Source organism: Camelus dromedarius, unplaced genomic scaffold (genome assembly GCF_036321535.1).
Source record: "Camelus dromedarius isolate mCamDro1 unplaced genomic scaffold, mCamDro1.pat HAP1_SCAFFOLD_164, whole genome shotgun sequence".
Lineage (NCBI taxonomy): Eukaryota > Metazoa > Chordata > Mammalia > Artiodactyla > Camelidae > Camelus > Camelus dromedarius.
Window position 1 is genome coordinate 1,983,790 of NW_026989842.1, and position 23,256 is coordinate 2,007,045.

General features: G+C 40.4%; 1 protein-coding gene across 1 annotated transcript in view; it reads right to left on the reverse strand.

Annotated features, from left to right (window-relative positions):
• The window catches only part of LOC135320917 (uncharacterized), a 140,317-nt gene that overhangs the window by 64,086 nt on the left and 52,975 nt on the right, over positions 1–23,256 (reverse strand). Inside the window, exons 17-20 of the mRNA XM_064484126.1 lie at positions 21,231–21,455; positions 17,483–20,614; positions 14,961–15,069; positions 14,443–14,566 (exon numbers count right to left, since the gene is read on the reverse strand). The gene's annotated coding sequence lies outside the window, so the exon portion shown is untranslated. The remainder of the gene's footprint in view (positions 1–14,442; positions 14,567–14,960; positions 15,070–17,482; positions 20,615–21,230; positions 21,456–23,256) is intronic.

Here is a 23,256-nt window from a genome sequence, read left to right on the forward strand (position 1 = left end):
CACTTGATAAGAAAGAAAAACAAACAACTCAATCCAAAAATGGGCAGAAGACCTAAAGAGACTTTTCTCCAATGAAGACATACAAATGGCCGATAGGCACATGAAAAAATGCTCAATATCATTATCAGAGAAATGCAAATCAAAACTGCAATCAAATATCACATCTCGCCAGTCCGAATAGCCATCATTCAGAAGTTCACAAACAATAAATGCTGGAGAGTCTGTGGAGAATAGGGAACCCTCCTACACTGTGGTGGGAATGCAGTTTGGTGGAGCCATTGTGGAAAACAGTATAGAGGTTCTTGCAAAGACAAAAAATTGACCTCCCATATGACCCAGCAATCCCACTCCTAGGCACATATCCAGAAGGAACCCTAATTCAAAAAGACACCTACACCCCAATGTTCACAGCAGCACTATTTACAATAGCAAGACATGGAAACAACCTAAATGTCCACTGACAGATGACTGGATAAAGAGGTTGTAGTATATTTGTACAATAGACTACTTTTCACCATAAAAAATAATAATAAAATAATGCCATTTGTAGCAACATGAATGGACCTGGAGAATGTCATTCTAATTGAAGTAACCCAGAAAGAGGGAGAAAAATACCATATGAGATCGCTCACATTTGGAATCTAAAAAAAAAACAAAAAATGAAAAAACAACAAAACAAAAAGATAAACTTATCTACAGAACAGAAACAGACACAGAGACATCGAAACCTAACTATGGTTACCAGAGGGGAGAGGGTGTGGGAAGGAATAAATTGGGAGTTCAAGATTTGCAGATAGTATATATAGAGTAAACAGCAAGTTTATACTGTATAGCACAGGAGAATATATTTAGTATCTTATAGTAACTTATGTTGAAAAAGAATATGAAAATGAATACAGGTATGTTTCTATATAAATGAAGTGTTGTGCTGTACACAAGAAACTGATGCAACATTATAAACTGACTAGAATTCAATGAAAATATTTTTAAATAGACAAAAACGAGAAAAAGAAAAAAGATACTATCAAATCAAAAGAATAAATTACTGATTGAGGCTACAACATGGATGGACCTTGAAAGTTTATACTAAAATAAGCCACACACAAAAGGGCAAATAGTGCCCTTTTAGGTGAACTGTCTCTAAGCGTTTATTGTACTATTCCAGTACATTTTCTGGAGGTTTGAAGTCTATCAAAATCAAAATAAAATGTATTATTCATTAAAAACATAAAATGATTCCTCACAGGAGGGCTTTAATTATTAAATGCAGAAATGCATGTAAAGATCCTGGAACAACAATTTGCATGTCCACAGAGAGTCAGTGTTGTCACTGCCACTCAGAGGGTGGTGCCAGCGCTGATGAGGGCTGCCTCCACTCGCTGCCCTGCAGAGAGGAGTGAGGGCCTGGGCTCTGACAGGAAGGTTGACCATGAACATGGGTTAGACAGAGCCACTCCCCAGACTCTGCGTTACCCAGCTTTCTTATACAAACTGCTCCATCTAACATAAACAAGCTACAGGGATGGATCTTACAACACAGGGAATATAGCCAATGTTTTACAATAACTATAAATGGAACATAAAAATAAAAATTGTGCAACTATTGTACACCTGAAACTTATATCATATTGTAAATCAGCTATACCTTTATAAAAAATTAAAAAATAATTTAAAAATTTTATCACTTTAGTATTCAATTCGGTTTTTAAGTAACTACTAAACAGCTTAGAAAGTATAAAATATTTAAGTGTGATAAGTTTGTTTACATATTTATTTACTTTCAGCCTCCTGCTAAAAGAGAAATTAAACAATTTTTTTAAACACGGCTTAACAACCATAACAACAAAAAGACAAAAGTGAGAGTGAAGACAAAATGGAGATTGAATACTTAAATGAAACCAGGGGAAGGTAAATTCATAAAACTGAATGCCATGAATTTAGGGTAAGTGTTAAAGGCCGACTAGAAATTCAGCTGTAAGATTCTTGGCAGCTAAAGCAAAAAGTAAAAGATGATGGGACGGGTGGTAGAGCTCAGTGGTAGAGCGTGTGCTTAGCGTGCACGGGGTCCTGGGTTCAAGTGCCAGGGCCTCCAAGAACAGATAAATACACCTAATTACCTACCCCCTAAAGAGCCCCAAAGAAAAGAAAAAGAGAAATTTGTTTCCTAAAAAATCCTGATATTAAATTTAGATTAAATAATTGAAAAAAATAAAAGAAAAATAGAAAAGATGAGTGACACAAGCGATAATGCCCGTTAGATAAATCTGCAGTGGCTGCTGGCAGGTCCCCATGTCCCACGTGGGAAAATCTGAAACATCCTTCTCACCACTCAGAGTCATCCTCAGCCCACACCACCCCTCCCCCTGTTAAATACAGGAGCATGGGTAGGGCCCGGCCTTTGCTCTCTCTGTGTCATCACAGTGAGACAGAATGGAAGGGGGCAGAGCACAGCCATTCAAGGAAGGCCACAACAATTAACATCAAAATGGTGAAGGATTCAATGCCCAATAGGCCTTGAGGCTCAAGATGAAGAGATATAACTTCTAGCAGAGCTTGAGCTTCATTATACACCCATTGTAATAGTAACATGGTGAATTTACATGCCCCAAGGCACCATGGCCATCCCAAGGCTAGCCACAAAAGGTCACAGGGTGGGAAATGGCCAACTCCCTGGGAATCCCAGCCCCTTGCCCTTAGGCTGCTCAGTCTACTTATTAGCATATGAAACAACCAAGCCCAAGAAAACGAGCAACACAGCGTCACCTCGCGGTCACCACTCTCTCTCCCTCTTCCGAGAAGGCCCACACTCTGTCTGTGGAGTGTGTACCTACTTTTAATCTGAGCACCCGAACCCCACAACTCGTGGCCTTTCTCTTGCCTTTCAATGTGTCTCTGTGAATAAATCTACCATTACTCAACAGTGGCTTGCTCTTGAAATCTTTCCTGCAGGAAGCCAAGGACCCACGTCTGGTGGGGCACATTCCAGGGGCTCAACCAAAGCCTGGGACACAGCCCTTCTCATGCCCCACATCTGTTTTCTTGTATCAACAGGACTGGGATATGAAGGGAGTTCTGAGGCCCCAGCTAAGGGACAGAAGCAGCCCCCAGGGCTCAAAATGGCGGGCAGGCCCTCCCCCAGCAGGGTCCCTGAGGTCGGCCCTGTTCTCTGTGGTTCCCTGTTGTGCTGACCCCCTAGCCAGACAGCGTTCTCCTAGGCCTGTCCCCACAAAACCCTTCTCTCCAAAATACAAGCACATCATGTCACAGTCCTCTTATTCAACCAGAAAGTTTTCAGCGCACTTTTTCCTTCCCTAGTAAAGAATCTATCTGTCCTCCCTCCCATCCCACCACTTCTTTCTTTGTGAGAACTCTGTACTCCTCACATACCATCCTGAACGCCGCTGCCTTGCTAGCTGGGACCGAGATGCTTCAGTCTCACACAGCCTGCGTCCTTTCACTTTCCCCTTTCTACCTTAAAAAGCCTTTCCTGTGTCTCCCACCCCTCTGATTCTGAACTTCACAAAGTGCTGAGTTTGCAGTCACTGTGTGCATACCTCCCAGGTTTTGGCTAGTTTTCCTTCAAAAGATCTTCACTAAGGAGCTGCATCAAGAAGTTTAAAGAGGCTATTCTTACATCTGAGCTGAGGAGCCTGCATAAAATTTAAATGGCTTTGAAGAGAGAGTTAACCAGGGACAGAGAGGCCGCAGGTCCTAGTCAACAGTGTCATGAGGCAAAATGTTCTTCAAAGGCTCAGAGTGGCTTCTGAACACGGAGTCGGCAGGGAGGAGATGCCAGGCAGTGAGTGGGGTGAGTGACACTGGGTACGCTTCCCAGCTGGGGAAGAACTGGATTTTGTTCTAGTTTTCCAAACAATTTCTGACTACCTTTTTCTCTTATTGTCACATACCATTTCCTACGAATTAAGAAAAATCAATGTCAGTCATTTGTGCCACTTGGTAGAAGCTACACGATGCCATTCAAAGGGCTGGGATATAACAGCCACACCAGTCTAGGCTGAAAGACCAGTGGGGTTATTTCCAAGGTAATCACGGGCATGCAACAAACTCCCCAGCTTCAATTACCTCATCTCAAATGTGAGGCCAATAAAACTACCAAGCAAAGTGCGTGATGATTATGGCTGAAATCTGTTTACTAGGTAAGTGCCCGTAAGAGCTGCCGCTGAATGGGGAATGAGTATGATCAACGAGGCCAAGTCAACCTGGTCACACGCGCCCTGCCTTCCCGCGTTGGTGCAGGACCGGAGTTTGTTTAGCTGAGATGAACGCCCCCAGAGCAGCCCCGAAGGGAAAGCTCCCAGCTCTGCGTGGCGAGGCGTGTTCCTTTCCTTCTCAGAGCTGATCACAATTTGCAGTCTTCTGTTTTTACATTTATCCCCTTAGTACCTGCCTCCCCTCCGGAGTTTTGCTTAAGCAGCACAGGTCCAGGTTTGTGTTGCTGCCTACTGGATATTCTGGGCTGGGAGACAGGCGACCCCACGTCTGGCTCTGGGGCTGAACCGAGAGGGCAGAAGGCCCAGGGGCCCATGCTGAACCGAGGCCCCAGCACCCAAAATTATGGTCTGACTTTGGGCAAATTACACAGTCTTCTTTACCCTGAGATTCCTCATCTGTCCATGAAAATAACTGCCCATGGCATATAGAGTTTCAAGGATTAAAGGAAATCACCAAATTCACAACCTATTCAAGGGGCTACCAGTGCATCCTCAACAGGCACATGCTACCTTTACGGCTGTGACACACGCTAAGCGGGGCGGACAGACACAGTGAACACTGCTAAGTGCCTGTTTGTTAAGTGTTTCAAGAGTGTTATAATATTGTTTACAACTTACAACAAACCCAGGAAGAAACGAATATTATAATGCACATTTCACAGATTCACCAACAGATTAAGGGAGGTTACACTCTAGTCCAAGGCCCTTTGGTGAGGAAATGACGATTTAAACCTGTATCTGAGCCCAGGCCTGGGCTACATCTCTCTCCAATCCACCTGTCCAATACACAAGTTTGCACAGGCCAGCTCTTAAATGCAATGTGTGCCACCGTTTGTCAATGTTTGTTAGTTACCATAAACTGCTCTCAGAAACCGCTACAGAAAAGACAGGTGGACCCACATCCCTGCCAACAAAGTAGAGGAATTCTGCCTTGCCTTCTCCTGTAATGTGCAGAAACCCTTCCCTACACCACCAAATTCAAATGTATGCTTCATCCGTGTTTATGTTTGCACACGGAATATTAAAGTAGAAGGTACCTGCAGTAATTCTATCTCGGTTCCTTTCCACGTATCCAGATTATCCACAATCAGTCTGTGAATGAAAATACTACAATGTGAATGAAAATACTGCAACCATGTCAGGAAACAAATAATGCTGAAACCAAGTCATCAGCGGCTGCCGCCATCCCCCAGCGAGGACAGGCCTGAAGTCCAGCCTCTACAGCCACTCACAACAGTGCCCTCTGAACAGAATGAGAATAATACAAGACAGGATACTTGCCCTAGATAGCTAGGTGCTTGTCTAAAGAATGAATCCAGTGAGCCCAAATGATACATAGAAAATCACTAAACTCTTTAACTTGACATACCTGGCTTTTTTTAGATAACAATGTTTTATTGTTCCAACAACCTGGTCTTTGTTGTAAAGCTCCTATATATCCTAGCTCCTCCCCAACCTCTTCGGAGCAGTCCCTCAGAGAGATCTGAGAGGCTGTCATCCCGGCTCGAGTCCTCCCGCCAAATAAACATAACTCTTAACTTTTAGGCTGCACATGTATTTCAGTCAACAGTTTTGGACACCATGAAGGGACCCAGAGCAGACTTTCTCCACCTGAACTCTCCGAGTATCCGGACCTTGGTATCAGCAGTGGCCCTTTGTGCCCATCCACATCCTCGGGGAGTCCAGATGAATTTGGGTGAGTCTATCTTGGTTCTCGGATCTCCCATATTGGCTGATAATCCTGAGTTTTATTTGGCGGTGTATCCAGGTACCTGGCCCTCCAGTTGAAAGATACTGGGGGGGAATAACCCACCCAGTGGAGACATACTGGGTGGGGCCTGGTTGAAAGATAACGGGAAACACCCATCTTTAGGAGACTTCCAAGGTGGGGCTGGTTGAAAGATACCAGGAAAATTCCCAGTGGAGACATCCAGAGTGGGTCCATGTTGAAAGACACTGGGGTCAGGACTGAGTGGTTAGGTAAGGGGCTGGTCTAATGTTTTCCTCAATTTGGTTACCTCCATTGAATTTTTCAGAATAAAAGTAAAACTCTTATGAGGAACCTTTCAACTCCAAAAATGGGACCCCCTTCCTGGCTGGTAACAGTTTTCTCGGATGACTGAGAAACTTGCAGGAGTGATATAGGCAAAGACTTCATGCCATAGAGTTGTCCCTGCGGGAAAGCCTACTAGCAATTTTATTCTGACAACCCTACGTTAGAATGGGGAATAGAACTTTCAAAAAAAAAAAAAAAAAAGAAAGAAAGAAAGGAAGAAAGAAAAGGAAAAAAAGATAAAGAAATGACAGATTGCCAGCCTCCAACTAATACCCCAGCCAGGATTATATACATACAAAACTTACAAATTTAATTGGGAATTAAAAAAAAAATCTCACTCTTAAAGTAACTAAGCAGGCCTGATAAAAACATTTTTTGGAATTCTGGACTTATAAAAACCAAAACCCTTTTAGGGGGAACTTCGATTTCTCTTCCTGTGTCCTTGAAATATAAACGTTTTATCTTTCGCTGGATGTTTTATGTGTGTGTATGTATGTATATATGTGTTTCCTTTTTGTTTTTAATGGAAAATTTGGACTCTGCCATGCAAAAGGTACAAGTATTGTGTACATATGGTGGCCACACAAATAAATTGGGATTCTCAACAATCCTTTGTACCAATTTTCAGGCATTTTGCCATCTTAACCTTTGTTGCATCAGTCTGGACCATGAATTGCTTTACCTTTTGAAGAGTAAACTTTTGAATTTTATTTAGGCAGCACCCCTACTCTCATTTGGAAAAGCCTCTTCATCTTATTCGTTTAAAATCATTATATATATATAAATTGATGGCTATATGATGGATCCCTTAATTTGGAAAACCTTTTAAATTGGTGAGAGTTGAAAGAGCTCTCATTATAAACAGCCGTTTTATTGGTACCTATTAAAATCAAGTTTAAAGGTAGAAAATATATCTAATGGTTAATCTAAGAACTTATTTTACAAAAACTGGTTTAAAAAGCTACATTTATGTTTTTCCTTTCCCATTAATGGTTTTAGAGATGTTAATAAAATCTAAGAATAATTAATGTTAATTAGGTTGAGTAACTGGAAAAAAGAATGTAAAAATGTCGAAAGACTTTTTTCTTAACGGAAAAAAAAGAAAGATAAGGGGCTTATCCAAAATGGGTAAATTTTTTTGATGGTTATTTTGAATGAGATAAATAAAATGGACATTTTTGGATTTAGAGACAAGGTTTTAATACTACACTACGTAAAGTTAAAAAAAAAAAGTGGCCAAAGAGATCACCTACTGCCCCCCAAAATTAAAGTTCAAACAAGTCCGTTTTATTTACCCCAGTTTAAAATGTATGTATTTATAGGGATAGATACATATAATATATTTAGACTGTGATATTTGATCAATGACTGGGGCAACAGACCAATTAATCAAATTAAAAGTTGAGAAGGGCCTAAGTTCTTAGGCTCAAACTTGGGGATCCCAGAGACTTTTCTATAAAATTAGATACAGTGAAAAAAAAAAAAAAAAGAAAGAAAAGAAAAGAAGAAAAAGGCTTCTGGCATTCCTTCTAGAAATAAAAATTATTGATTAAACCTAATAAATATTAAAATTAAAGGTATAAGAGTTAATAAAATTGAGATAAAAGTTTGTAAATTTGGTATGTTTAAATGGGCTTTATATAAACTTTTTGCTTAATTATGTTGTGGGATAGATATGTTTCAATGGAAAAACGCTTCCTCTTCTTGGTATTACAAGGCTGGGCACATTTCTGTCCCTCAGAAAATATTAATTGAACAAAATAAAGGAAACCAATAGAGTTACATGAGCCGTCCAATATAATGTAAAACTAAAAACTAATATTCAGTGGCTAATAGAAAAATATAATAAGAGGTTTACCCTGGGTTTAACTTATAACTCAAGGAAAAGAGACCTTACTAAATGCCTTATGCAAGCTTTGGAAGACAAGATAAATTGAACCTTAAAGTTTTAAAACATGGAATTCTTGGTTTACAGCTCTTCTCACTGATACAAAAAAGCCAAATAAGGAGATACAATTGGGCCTGCGTGACAGAGCAGTTCTCTGGGGAACTGGAAGTGTCTGTCATTTTCTTGCAGATCAGAAATGTATATACAGCAAACAGTGACCTACGACTGAGCCTAATTAGCTCAATGAGAGAAAACTTAAGGCCAAAGAAATTTTTGGCATTTTAGAGCTCAGAACTCTGATGGGTCCGTCAGACTTTGTCAAGAAATCTTAAATGTCTTTTTCATAAATAGTAAGCCTTAGTGATTTGAGCAAGCAAATTAAGCTTACTCCAACTATTATTATACCTATCTTATAAGTAAGTTTTAAAGTGAAGCTATGAGATCTCTAACTTTGGTCTGTTTATAAGCCTGAGTACACATTATAGATGTGAGATATTTCTACAGCTAAAAAAAAAAAAAAAAAAAGTCAAAGAGCTCTGCTTAATTGACGTAAAAAGTAATAGCTTACAAATTAAGTATTTTTAAAATAAAAACTGACTAAGTTGACCTTCAGGTTCACGTGAACTGGAAAATATTCAATATTAAGATAACACTTGGTATTGTTTAGTTTAAGTATGTTCTAATTAATATAGACATCTTTAAAGTCATCAATATTAAGTATAATACTTTTACTGTACCTAGGTTTAATGAAAGTCAAATAAGATCCTGTTATATATGTTACAGATTTGTCAAAAAAAAAATAGTAATGTGGTGTGATAAAAATTGAAGTAAATTAAATGCAAATGAGATGAGAGTTTTGGGTAAATTTTTTAAAATATATATTTAAAATGTATGCTTAAGATAATCTCTAAATGTTTGGTATCTAAATTCTAGAGTTGTGCTAAATTAAGTTAAATGATAGGATTTTATTTAATAGCTATACCATTTTCAGATAAAATAAGATTGAAATATGAATTACTTAACATATGACTTCCTCTTACAGAGAAACTAAAGGTGTTTAGAAATATTAATAAATGCTTGGTGCCACTCTGAAATAGTCTCTATTATTAAGGGAAAGATCTCAGTAACCTAGGAAGGTAAGATAAATGTGTAAAGGAAGATATAAGGAATGGAATTATATTTTGTTAATGAAAAATAGTGACTTTGTCCTGAATCTGGTTACTTCTGAATGGAAGAAAAAATAAGGGACACACTAATACGAGTATAGAAAGCTGGGGAAGGCTTGTGGAAGAGGAACCCTGAGGAAAGAGTTTTGTACGTGGTCAGAATTGGCTAAGTTTAGAATCAATTTGTGCAAAGTAAATGAATCTTAGAAGTAAGCTGGTACAAGACTACATTTGGTTTTCTCTCTGTTAAGGGGACAAATTTTTCTTAAAATATTAATCCACCTTCAGTAACAAATTGTAAAGCTTCTTATGCGAATTAAGTGATCTGTTGTGTCTTTACCTTTGAAATATTTTCTTGTTAATGAGTAAGTACTACTTTACAGTGATCTATACGTTTATCTGATCAAGTGTTTTGAAAACTTTTAACAAGCTCCCCAAATATCAATTCCTCATTAAAATTCTTTTAGTCTCCAGTTAACTATGGGATGCTACAAAGGGTCCGTGAAACATCTCAAAGAGAGATTTTAAAGTAGTAAGTTTCATTTGGCATGTTAACTAACATGGGAAGTATTGTCAAATGAATAATAAATCTTCCTAGGTTGTATTGTATGAGAAAATATTATTAATATAGATATTCTAGAAATTATATGGACTCCCTAACATTCTGGTATATCTGAAATGTTACCAGTCATAATTCTGGTTATTGTGACCAGGTTTCTTTATAGATTACAGTGTAATGTTGTTTAACCATGCTGTTAATTCTGTTGTCATTTATAGGCAGGTAATTGTTTTCTTCTGATGATTTTGCAAGATACTCTCTCTTCAAGGAGATTTACTGATTTCTAATAAATTTCAAACTATAGCACTGAAATAAACTGGGTAAGAAATTTTAAAGGTCTAATGAAAACTCTGATTAAAAGAATTAGTTACGTGGGACCAAATAAACTGATGAATATGGTTACAATTTTTGATTTTGTCTGAAATACTAGTGGCTTTTAACCTGTTTACCAGACATAAAGAAACTCTTCTCCTTAAACTAGTTATGATTCACGTCAATTTGATAAATTATACCTATGTAAGCAGACTTAGAACAGTTATCTTTTCTCTCTATCTGATCCCTCAAGAGACTAAAGTCTTTAAGTTCCCCAGTGGCTCTATGAGATAAATTAGGAAGATCGTCTCCTAACAGGTATAGGAACCTCAAAGTATTTTAAGGACTTCAAAAAGAAAAGAATTTACCTAAATCTGTTAGGCAGAAATCTATGACAAGCCCTTGACGGGGCTTTCCGGGCCTTAGCAAACCTTATTAACATTGTAGCTTAAAAGTCCTTATTAAAAGTTCCAACACAGCCAATTTAAAAGAGCCTATATGATCAAATAATCAGACTTAACTTGTAAACAAATTCACCTTGATTTGACTATATTTGATAAAAATGAGGGAACTTTAGAGAGAAAAAGATTATATTTTAGTGGATATTAAATTCTCGTTTTGTTAATTGAGGTCTATATTTAGTAAGACACTTCCCAGATCATTCCTTGCTGTCATGTTACATTGCTGCAAAGTTTAATTGAATTATTAAAAGGACACTGTATGTTTCTTTCTGAAGCTTAGTAATATATCCTTGGGTAAAGATCCAATGCCCCATGACATGCGGCCAGGGGATTATACATACTGGAACAGGCATGACTTTAAAAACTGTCTCCAACATGAATGGAAGGACTCTATCAGGTACTCTTAACTAGACCATACACAGCAAAGCTGAAGGAAACTGACTTTCAGATTCATTTCCAATCAGAAAGAGCCCCTGCAGTGCACTGGCCTATAGAGCACTGCTCACCTTAAAACAAGGCCCAAATGGAGAAGAAGCTACCAGGCCAGGATGAGAAGACGACGACATATCAGGTAGACAGCTGACCCAAGACACCAAATCAGGCCTGTATACCAATTACTTTGATAATTTCTCCTACCTTTGATTATGAACTACTCCAATTGTTAAGTTTATGGTAAATTACCTTTGTCTAGTACTTCTGTGTTACCTTGGTGGGTTTCCCTACTCCAAGGCTCTAACTAGATAGCCCTCAGAAACGTTATTCTAAAAAGGAAATTATAGTTCTGTTTAGGCCACTGTTGATCTTACAAGGTGGGAGACCTCACCTGGCCAATTAATACCTGCTCGAAGCCTGACCATAAATACGAACTTTCTCGTAAGATCACTCAAACTCAGTCAGAAACACAAGAAAAATTTTAACCCAAAAATATAACTCCTTGACTATTAAATTCTTAATCGTGACTTTATTAACGTTACTAGCTCTATTACTTATATCCTGTCTATTTTATAAGATTGTTTTCTCTTACATTTCCCAAAGTGTAGCTAGGCCTACAACAAGATTGATGATGGCAAATCATATTGAAGAAATACATAAAATTTATAACCCTGCATAAAATAATTATAACAGTGTGATTCTAGGTATGGGAATGAGCAATGAAGGGTAAACATTTCCTGGATCATAACAGACTAGTAAGACAGGCCATCCAGAGAACTTTTAGTATCAACAGGGCCTGATAAAAACACCTAACACCTTGAATGGCAGGTCAGAAGTTTCTTCAACCTGAACTAGGAATGAGCCTTCATAGCACCCTGGGACAAAATTGGTCATGAAATGTCTCTCAAAATATTGGTCGAATTTAGGACCAACGGGGAGCACTGTGAATGAAAATACTACAATGTGAATGAAAATACGGCAACCATGTCAGTAAACAAAGAATGCTGAAACCAAATCATCAGCAGCTGCCACCATCTCCCAGGGAGTACAGGCCTGTGCATCCAGCACCCTGCTCAGAGGCTCTTCCTCCCCTGCAGGAACACGTTCCCACTCTCCGCAGGGACACCCCCACAGGGAAGCCCTCTTTTCGCCCTCAGCACAGCAAGTGTCCCAGGCCACAACCCGAGCTGCCCCATTAGGACTGCGGGTGCCCAGGTTTGCTAGTCAGACCAGCAGCCTCAGAGCCAGGGTTTATGCCCGGGTCACCCTGCAAACCTACTGCCCACCATACAGCCCCCAGCCAGCAGGTCACCTGGAAGTCGCAGCAAGTACCCCACCCAATCCCGAAGTCTCTTCATTTGCCAGCACCGCTGATGACTGGTCTCCAAACTTTGGTCAGTTTTGCACAAAACAGCAGCTTCCACTGTGAAGCAGGGGGTTTTCTCTTCTGCTCCCCATCCTTACTGGACACGTCAAGGGAAACCAAAAGGCCTTTTCTCAACCCTTTTCTGATGACACCCTCCCACCCACAATATTCACATGCTCAAGAGATTTGGGTCCACGTGGTTTTGTTTCCCATACGCTAAGTGGCTCAAAACACTGCGGGATTCTTTCCCATTTGAGAGTATTAGTTTGTACTGAGTTTATCGGCTTTAATCACTTTTTGTGTCTCTCTTCAGTGTCCCTAGCAGTTGCCACTTTTTACTCCCTTCAGCAGCCTCCCTCCCAACATCTAGTCTAGGAAATCAGCTGTGATGAGGGGTCCGGGGGCAGTCACAGAAGATGGAACTAAGGCACAGACTGGCGACATAATTTGCCTGAGAAGATCATCTTCAAGCCCCAGCACTGTGTGTCACGTCCCTCTGTTTAACTCTTATGCTAAACTAGTTAACTTTTTATAGATTATGGTTATAAACAGATGAGGTATCAAAATACATACAAGGACACACATCAACTCTATGATGTTCATTAACTCTACTGTTTTGTTTCTATTTTTTTATTTCTGTTAAAAAAAATTAGGAAACTCTGCAGTCAATATAGCAAAATGTTAATGGGTTTTAAATCCAGAATGTAGAGACGTAAGTGTATCATTAATCATAATTATTTGTATGCTCACAAAATGATTTGACAGTCTCTCTCCCCTCCCGCTACTCGTTACTGGCTCTCACCTGAGCTCCCAGACCACACATCGAACAGCCTTTCACTTTACCCACAGCTGAACTCATCAGTTTTCCCCCAGAGCTCCCTCTGCAGCTTTCCCTCCTCAGAGCACAGCAGGACCATCACTTACCTCATTAATCCACCCAGAAACCTGGGCCTAACTCCAACCTACCTTCACAGACATCATTCATCCTTTCCTTTTTACCATCTAAACATGCCTAAAGTCTGTTCGTTTTTTCCCAGTGGCTGTCCCACTGACTGTCCCACCGCTCAGGTGGAAGCCACCAACACTGCACTCCTGGACTCACGAGGCTCACATGTGGCCCCACAGCCGCTCTCCAATACTAGACACAAAAGGGATATTGTCACTCCCGTGCTTTTATGACTCTTTCCAAACCTACTGTTCTTAGAAGAAACTCCAAGTTTTTCACCTGGTGAAGGTGTTTGCCATGAAACTTTGAGCTCAGGAACGGCAGGACCCCCCTCGTTCTTGGCCCTCCCCTTTCCCCAAGGCCCAGCCCTCTCCCCCTCAGCCCCACCCTCTGGCACAAGGCTGGCTCAGGAGGACCTGCTGAGCTACACCAGCCTGTATTCTAACCCTGGTCTTGAGTTCTTAGCAAACTGCTTCACTTATCCATACAAATCCAAGGTAGATTAGATAGATTTTAGATGTTGAGCTGGACTATTGATTTGGGGATTTTGCACTAGCAACCTGCAAGTACATTTTCTAATGATTCTGTCTTCTTAAAACCACACCCAGGTTTTAGTAGTATTTGTGGAATGTCTTTGGAGTAAAAGGGACTGTACTTTAACAGACTATATGTTTTATAACATGAACAACCCGGACAGGGTCACAAATGGAATCGCCTCTCACAAGTGACAGAAGACAGGTGAGAGGCACAAAGCAACAGGTCTCAAAGATTGTAAGAGCAAAGTTGTTTCGCCAACCCCCCAAAAATTCCTGAAAGAACGAAAAATTCTGAATTTTGAAAGTAAAAGGCTATCATATATAGAAATAAAATAAATGATCCTCTTCATCAGTGTTTCAAGATCTGACTCCAGATATTTTAGCAGGCCATACTGAATCCTAGCACAGAAAAATCAGATGGACTAGTGGTGAGTAAGGTCCAGGAAAACGGCAGTAATTCCTCCACTTGTGTAAAGACATACACTCACCTGCCGAAAGTGAATGTAGAACGCATTCTGGAGAAATTTGGAAGCTTCCAGGGTCCGCTTCTGAATGGCAAGGACACGGACAGCTTGGGAGCATGCTTCTAACTCAGTCACCGGCATTCTTACACTGCAGGGGGAAAAGGAGGCCCTCAGTCGAGAGCAGAGATATTCCTGTCCTGTCTCCCAGGCCGCGCCTCAGGGACTCAGTGCCCTGCAGCAGCCCGGCCCCAGGCGAGGACACGCAGCGTGGCCCACCCAAGCAGGAGGGGCACTGTGCTTGAGAAATCCCATCCCCGATGGGGGCAAGAGGGGCTGCTGGGGTTGAGTGAACCTATAAATGCCCACAGAAATATGCCTGCATTCATTCAAGTGATACAAGCAACAGTAGCAGGCTATTTAACAAAATTTCAATTTTCAGTGGAAATTTTGCCATTCCTTTCCACTTGTCCCCTGCACTCTGAGACAGGCTTAGGCTCTCTCACACCTGCAACTCTGAAGCAATAGTTGTGAAGTAATTTTACTTTGCTGCAAGTGTCCTCGCTCCCCGTGTCACTGTGTCTGTCCTCTCTTAACACAGTCGGATATCTTCCTGGATCTCTATCTGAGTTCCTTTCTCCTCCTCCTCAGATCCTGAGATAAAGGACAAGTGAAGACACATGAACAGAAAAGGCACTGTGGACTTGACCGAAATCTACAGTGACCCCTAGGTGAGTGCTGCCCACCCCTTACCTTCGATTCTCAAGGTTCTGCACAGGGTGACATCCAGCCCAGAGAGGTGGCCCAATTAAAAGCTATGTGGCTTGGGCATGTTGACAGGTGCAGGAGCTGGTTCCGGTGCCAGGCCCCTCCCCACGTCTGCTCCCCTCTCCCCCGAAGCCCCGCTGCCAAGCACTCAGGCTCCGTGATCTGATGTCCTTCTCTTCTACTCTACTCCAAACCCTTTTACTTTTCCTTTTTTCCCTAATTATCCCCAGCTGGAGTGATTTTTCAATCGCAGTATCTAAAAAATTTCCTGCAGCCGAAAATGAGGTCTCCAGATATCAATGCCCATATGCTGCCTCCTGAAGAGAGCCGCTGGCTAGGGGACCCTCACCAACACTCACGGGGCATCAGACATGTTCCAGGGTCGGCCACCCCCAACAAGAGTTTGCTGTGACCCCTATGCCCGCACAGCATCCCTGCTCACAAAAATATAGTTGGCCCACTTATCGGTTATTAAGAAGCAAAAATACAAAATTGCTCATGTTTCTTACTAAAATTATCTATGAAGCGGAAAAGGGAATTGTAATAGAAAAGAACAATTTTGACCCCATGTTAGGTCTGTTCCTTTGGCTTTAAACCTGTGCCCTGTTTTCTAGGCTCAGACTTGCTATCTCTGCACCATTTGTAAAAGAAAGTTGCCTTTAGACTGAAATATCCAGGACAGCCTCTTCTCCTGGCCGTGATCTTGAAGGATGCTAACTAATCTGCACTTATGTAGAGATGGCAAGTTGCAAAATAGAGAATAACTTTGTTTTACTTTTGGAGGTATTACAATGGCAACATGATTTGATCCACATGGACAGCTGCAAGAACAGCGGATTCAAAGGACAAGCAATTCATACAACAAGAAGTTTCCAACAACCAACTGCAGCCCCACCCCTTTTTAGTATAAAAGGAGACTCAATTCTGACTTGGGGAAGATGGTTCTTCAGGACATCAGTCTGCCATCTTCTGGGTCTGCCAGCTTTGCAAATAAAGTCACTATTCCTTGCTCCAACACCTCATCTCCCAGTTTATTGGCCTGTCATTTGGTGAGCAGAATGAGTTTGGACTCGGTAACAAAATGACTGCATTGGAGGTAGTATGTCTCCACTGTTTCCTCGTTTCCAATATGTAACATGCACATTATTTATGATCTAGTGCAAATAATTCATCAAAGACAACCACAAAAAGAAACTATACTCACCCAGCTATCAACACTGAAGTCAAAACCTGTCAATTTATATGCTGTTTAAGAACACAACCGAAAAACCTAACATAGGGAGTCGATTACACGGAAATAAAATTATTTCTACTCCTTCAAAACTTTTTCTTTTCTTTTCTATTTTATTTTGTTTTGTTTATTGAAAAGAAAATAAAAGTCAAATCATTTTATTTCACGTATTTTTGTTATAGCTACATACTTTAAATACTACAAAAAGACTTATATTGCAATAAAAAATTGTTCATATATTAGTGTAAAGATATATACACAATCAATGGGGATTACGAAAAGAATGGACATTTACTAAAAATCCACTGCAATCCAGTCTTTTACAAGCATATCATGGAATATAAGCTCTATTATCCAGGGAGCCTCACCCACATTCTCACTACTGAGTCCCTTAGTAATCAACCACTAGGTCACCAGCATAGAACCATGTGATCAGTATTTTAGGAATAAGTGAGGGAATTAGCTCATTCAATTCTAAAACAAAAACCCTAAAATAAATACTGAACTTATTTACGGATAAAGAAAATTTGTCCCCAAAAAAGTAAAGTTTCTTCCTCAAGGTCACAAAGCTAATAACTGGTAAAGGTAAGATTTGAACTCATCTGCCTGATTCTAAAAACTAAGGTGGAAATCCCATTCGACTGGGGAGTGTCCAGCTGCACAGCCTATCACCCTATCTTTGTTCAGAGCTGGCCTTAGACAGCCTGAGACAGCACCCCATTCCTGTGGAACTCGAGGGCAAATGATAACAATAAGGATTTTATATCCAGCAGTTTCTAAGATCTCATGTATATAAACTGTCAGCAGGTCAGCAGAAAATCTCTGGGAAACATGAGTGGGTCCAGACCTTTTTGCTGATTAGAAACTCAATCTATCAGGATAGAGTGACCTTCCCATGAGAGGCCACATGGACATAAACTAAAGGCAGCTGAACAATGGAAACTAGCAAGACCCCGGAACTCAAGTAAGGATCCCTGCCATCCCCCACCCAGTTGCCTCTTCATCCGCGTGGACATGAAGACAGAAGACCCGGGTTCTTGTCCAAGTTACACTATCATGGATTCTCACCCATAAAAAGGTACGACTCTATGCTGTCGTAAGTCCTTTCCAACTCAAATATGATGACACCAATATCTCAGCAGAATATCTATGTCTCCACTTCCCCTCTTCTAATAGGAGTCTATTTCTGTGGACACAAAGCAGAAATCCAATTTAAAAAACCATGCAAGAAGCCAGGCGAATTTCTGCTTAAGAGACTTTGCTCTCACGCTCAGTGAATGAAAACTCAGAAAAAGTGGTCCTTCTCCCTCAGCAAATGGGAGGTAGCCTGATTGTGTGTGTGTGTGTGTGTGTGTGTGTGTGTGTGTGTAAATCAAATATAATCATGTCTGGGACGTGTACAGATTATTTTTAATTTCACTGTAATTTCATGGGGATGAGCCAACATTTAAAGTAATTTGAATGTAGTGTTCTGAGACAGACTCAGTCTCTTTTGGTGGAGGAGGTGAAAGGGGAGAGTAAAGGAGGAAAGAGGTAAATGAAGCAAAGAAATAAGAATCCTGCTAGGGAAAGGCAAGACGTTAATTTTGTTCCTCATTGCATCACATACAAATTAGGGACTGGCTTTCCCCCGATGTCTTATCGAGCACTGAGTTGCAGAAGAAGAGGCGACAGCCCATTTCTCACTGAGATTGTGACTGTACGTGGCATCTTATAGACACAAATCATTTACCCTGATCAAACACTCTAGCAGCAGGCTGTAATTCTCCTGTTTTGAGAGACAAGAAAACAGGAGTTCAAAGCGGGTAGATAACTTGACAAAAGTCAGAGGACCAGTAAACAAGAGAGGATGAATTCAAACTCAGATCTGAATGCAGAGTCTCATCTTCCCACTCCCAGGGCTGGAAAATCCTTAACACACAGGCTCCCCAGCTCCCCTGCAGTGTTCCTGGCGCCAAGCATTTCCCATGGTAATGGTCTCCAGTTCTCACAGACACAGTGCTCTGTGCAGCCAATGACCTTGATCAGACCTTGATCATCTACCTGCCACGCCCACCAGGCTTCACCATACAGGCAGGAAAGCTGGCTTTCAAGTGCATACAAAGCCACCCTTGGTCTAACCTGGGCTCTTCTGTGGCTTCTCCAGCCTAAAGGCAGCCATGAAATTGCTCACAGTTTGTTCGTGAGCCACACTTCCTCTCTCCATCTGTGTCCCCACCTATACTACTTAGCTATGAACATTTTGAGAATCTTGGAAACAAATTTTAAAAAACAGAAAAGAAAGGATTCTGGAACAAGTACTTAATACTTACAATTTTAAATGACAAGTTACAAAGTGAGTATTGACAAACCGAATCTTCCTTTCTAAATGTCAGTTTTAAACATTTAAAAATATAATAGCAAAAAATTCTCACTTACAAAATTAACAAAAACATAAACAATAATCTGGAATAAATTCAAAAATAATGCCCATATTCTAAATGGAGAAACTTCAGGACTGTACTGAGGGTTAAAGTAAGAGGTATGAATGTAGAGACATAAACATATTGCATGGAGAAAAGCAGTTTTGTAAAGATGTAAGTTCTCCTAAGAATAATTCAAAACTTACTAAAAAATCCCATGAAAATTCCAATCTGATTTTTTTTAACTTGAACAAAATATTTTGGAATTCTTCAGGAATAATAAAGTCATAATACTTGACAAGAAAATTTGGGATGGAAGAAAAGAATCAAAAAAAATCAGACTGCCAGTTATTAAATAAATTTTTACAACATGTAAGATATGGTGCTGGAGTAAGGAAAGGAGATTGACAGAAGGGAACCATGAGCTCAAAAAAGACTCTAGTGTATGTAAGTATTTTGTACAGGTGGGATTTCAAATCAAAGAGAAAATTTTGAATTCGATAATTGTCCTGGGACAGAGAATCACCTGGAAAGAATAAATTCTACTCCTGTCATAATGACCACAAGATAAATTGCAGATAGCGATGTAAATATTAAAAAGTACTAGTAACAGCAAATACAACTCTTTGCTCTTATTAACTCAACTTCTCCTCACTATAACATGTACTATTATAATCTCCATCTTAGAGATTAAAAAATACCTACAGAAGAGATTTATTCCATTATAAGAGAGTATTTCTAAGAATAATGTCAAAGATAAAACCCATAAGGAAGACATTTACTATCCTAAGAATAGTTTGAGCCACAACAAAAATCAGAAAACTTCCTGAACAAAATGAAAGGAAAGAAATGACAAGAAAAAGCTCTGTGATACATGTTGATGAATTCACGAAGTTAATTTTCATAACATACAAAAAGCTGTCACAAAGCAACAAGAAGCTCCCTCACTTAAATGTGGGCAAAGGACAAAAGGAATCATTCATTTTAAAAAAGTCAAATGACTAATGAGTGAAAAATGCTCAAAACTTCACTGGTCATCAAATGCAAAAAAAAAACAATGAAAAAGCACTTTTGCTTATCATATTGGCAAATATTTTTAAGATAATCTAGCTAGTGTCCATCTGTGGGAGAACAAATCATGAGCGACTTTTTCAGAGGATGACATATCAATGGATTTGTAAGCTCTGAAAAACGTACATACACACTGACTCAACTCCACTTCTAGGAATCGTTTCCTTTAGGAAAAAAAAATCAGTCCAAAAAGATGTACCCATCAGGGCATTTACACAGCACTGTTTACAAAGGTGGGAAGAAAAACTGAAGTGAAATCATATCCAGCGATAGAGAATTGGTTACATAAGTAATTGTGCATTTTTTCATTCCCCAATGGAGAAGGAATTTCTAGTCACTTGAAAGGAGTCTGTGATGAATGTAAATGTCACATCCAGGGACTAAATTTCCAGAAGCCTTAACTAAAGGAATACACATACAAGATCACAGGAAGTTCTGTACAAGAAGGATGCAACTCAAACATTCTTTCTGACAGTGGAAAATGGAGAAAACTTAACTGTCCACCATCAAGACAATGATGCGGTAAATCAAGGCGAGCTGCGGGCGCTGAGGGAGCCGGCGTTTCGCCGTGGTCCAGGGCCTTGTCCACAGCAGTCTCGCACCAAATGTTTCCGTGGACAAGAGACGACACCCGCACATCAGGAGACCCCTCCAATCTATCTGAAAGGGCCGGGTGAGTCTGGAGTGGGAGGACGTCCATGATATACCCCTGAGTGAATAAAGCGAGCTGCAGAAAAACATATAGTATGGTCTCATTTTTAAATAAAGCATATATACACACACCTATATATTGATTTCTCATATGTGTATATATATGTATCTCATAGGCATAAAGGTCATGAAATATATATACCAAATTTTCAACAGCTTTTACTCTCAGGAAATAATGAGAAGGGAGTTAGGGGCCTTCCTGTACCACCACAGTTCTCTTTTCAGTATTTCAGTTAAGTACACTTGGAATTTAAAAGTTTATTTAAGTCCGAAGTAAAATGGACCATGCCTCCATAAGACAGAATGCTACACTGGTCTTTAAAAATCATGCCAGGGGAGATAGAATATTGTAGAAAAACATGTAATAAGCCGAATGGAAAATGGAGGTCTCCGAACAGTAAACAGGGACAGAGTGCTCACTGGTTTTTATGACAGAGATGATACACACTAACGAAAAGAACAGAAAATAAATGTTAAATTGTTAATTATTATCTCTGAGTAGAGGGACCAGGATAGAATCTTTTGCCCCTTTTTTCAGACATATTATATTAAATGCACATTATTTTTCATCTGAAAAAAGCATTTTTAGACGTGTAGTACCACTCAGTGGGGAATAATACATGAATACTTACAGAAACAAGTAACTAGGAGACACCGCAGCAGCGCCACACAATGTAGAACGGGCAATCCTGATTAACACCGCTCAGTTACATAAGGATCCACAAAGTGAGAGCACCTGCTGTAACAGGGCGTGGTCCCCTTCTATTTGTCAGTTGTGTCTTCAGGGCTGAGGCAGTTCGGAGCACGGCCAGTGTCAGTTCCGGTGTCTGGATGGATGCTACTGGAGGTGAGGGCACCTGCAAGCAGAAAGGAAGAACAGAAACAATCCTCTGCCTTTTCTGTCTTGTTTCTTTGTTACTTTAAAAGACAGGCATAAATAAGATAAACTGTGTATCTCCCCTACTGAAATTTCAGTAATGAAACCATTTTTAAAGGCTTCAGAGCTTATATTCTGTCTATAACTGTCTTTTCAACAAAGAATCATATTTATTAAATGTTAATTAACTCAGTTAATTAACTCCCTGTTGAAACATTCAAGTAAAGAACATGAAAGGCCTTACGTAAAAGAATCAAACCTGCAGTGACTAGCTCAGCTGTCTTGACGGCAAAGCAGTCAGCCCCCACCATCCCATGGCCCTGAGCTCCTGATGCTGGTAAGAGAGCACGCTGCCGCCTCAGATGGAGAGATACTGTGAAAGCATTTTTTGAACTCTACAGTACTGACAAAACATAACTGACAAATCCCAGGCTCCTTTGAAGCTGTCATTTTTGGTTTCTGGCCAACCCCAGTCAATGAGCAGAACCACCCCATTCCCGAGTCATGGGACTCAAGTGGGAAGAAATTTTGTAGAAATTTCCAGGTACAGAATGTAACCATCTATATGTAGAACTCTGACAAAAGAAAAGATGAAATACTCTGATGTTGAAGACACTCAAAATATTCTCCTAAGCCTTAGTAGCTGGAAAGGCTGGGCTTCTCCTCAGCCACTTATTTATTTCACAGCCAGTGAGCATCTCCCACAAACCCTGTTAACCTGTGTCTGCTGGGAGCCTCAGGCACACTCTTGCTGTCGATCTTATAAGTCACAGGGCAGACGCGTGTCTCTCATGCCTGCCACCCTCACACAGGCTCGCCTCCTAGCCTCACTGTCTGAACTTGGTCCCATTATCTCACCTGTTTGTTTGGTATCTGTTCTTCTGTAAGCTGCCTGAAATGCTATTTGGAACAAGTCAGAAGAATGAGTGGGTAGAGAAATGGACAGTTGGACAGGTGAGAGGTGGGCAGACAGACAGAGAGACTCCAAGAAAAGGGGAACAAAGAAAATTCCCTATGCAGAACCCTCTTCTAGTCAGGGAAGAAAACCGCCACGGAGACGTGTGAAGAGGCAGGTGGCTTAGGGCTGTTTCCTGGATTCCATGAAAAGTCCCACCAAGAGAGAGGGTAGAACAATAAATGATAAAAGAAAAAAGCATGCATGCTTGAAAAATATATCTACAATATGTACTTTCTAAAGAATAGATTCAAATCAGCAGGGCCCAATTACACAATCCTTGGGTATTTACAGAAATGAGAATCCCATCTCCAAATCACAAGGCATTCCTTCGGAGCACTGAAAGTCCACACGGGGCTGTTATAAAGCCTTCACCACAAAAGCTATGCTCTCCTTCACTTACGAGGAATGAGCAGCTATGCTCGGGCTGCCCATGCGCATCATTTGCACCCTACAGCATCTCTATGGGGGAGGGACGCCTAGCGAGCCCCATCTCTGCAGGACAGGAAACAAGCCCGGGAGAGGCTAAGCCGACCTACCAGTTCTCCATCTCACAGGACTGGTCACTCCAGAGCAGGACTCGAACTCGGACCCACGTTGGTAATCACGGTACTACCGTGCTTTGTGTGCTTTTTGTGTGAATAATACATTTGTTTCTGGCATGAAAGTATATTTAATAAATGATCGGTTGTCCTGTCTATCTCATTTGCTCACAATCAATCTTTATAGTGTTGAATTGTACTCTTTTTCCGTGGAGAAAGGAACGGAACGAGCGGGTGTTAGAATGAGGTGGGGCTCCATTCTTTATCTGTTACCTCATCTCATC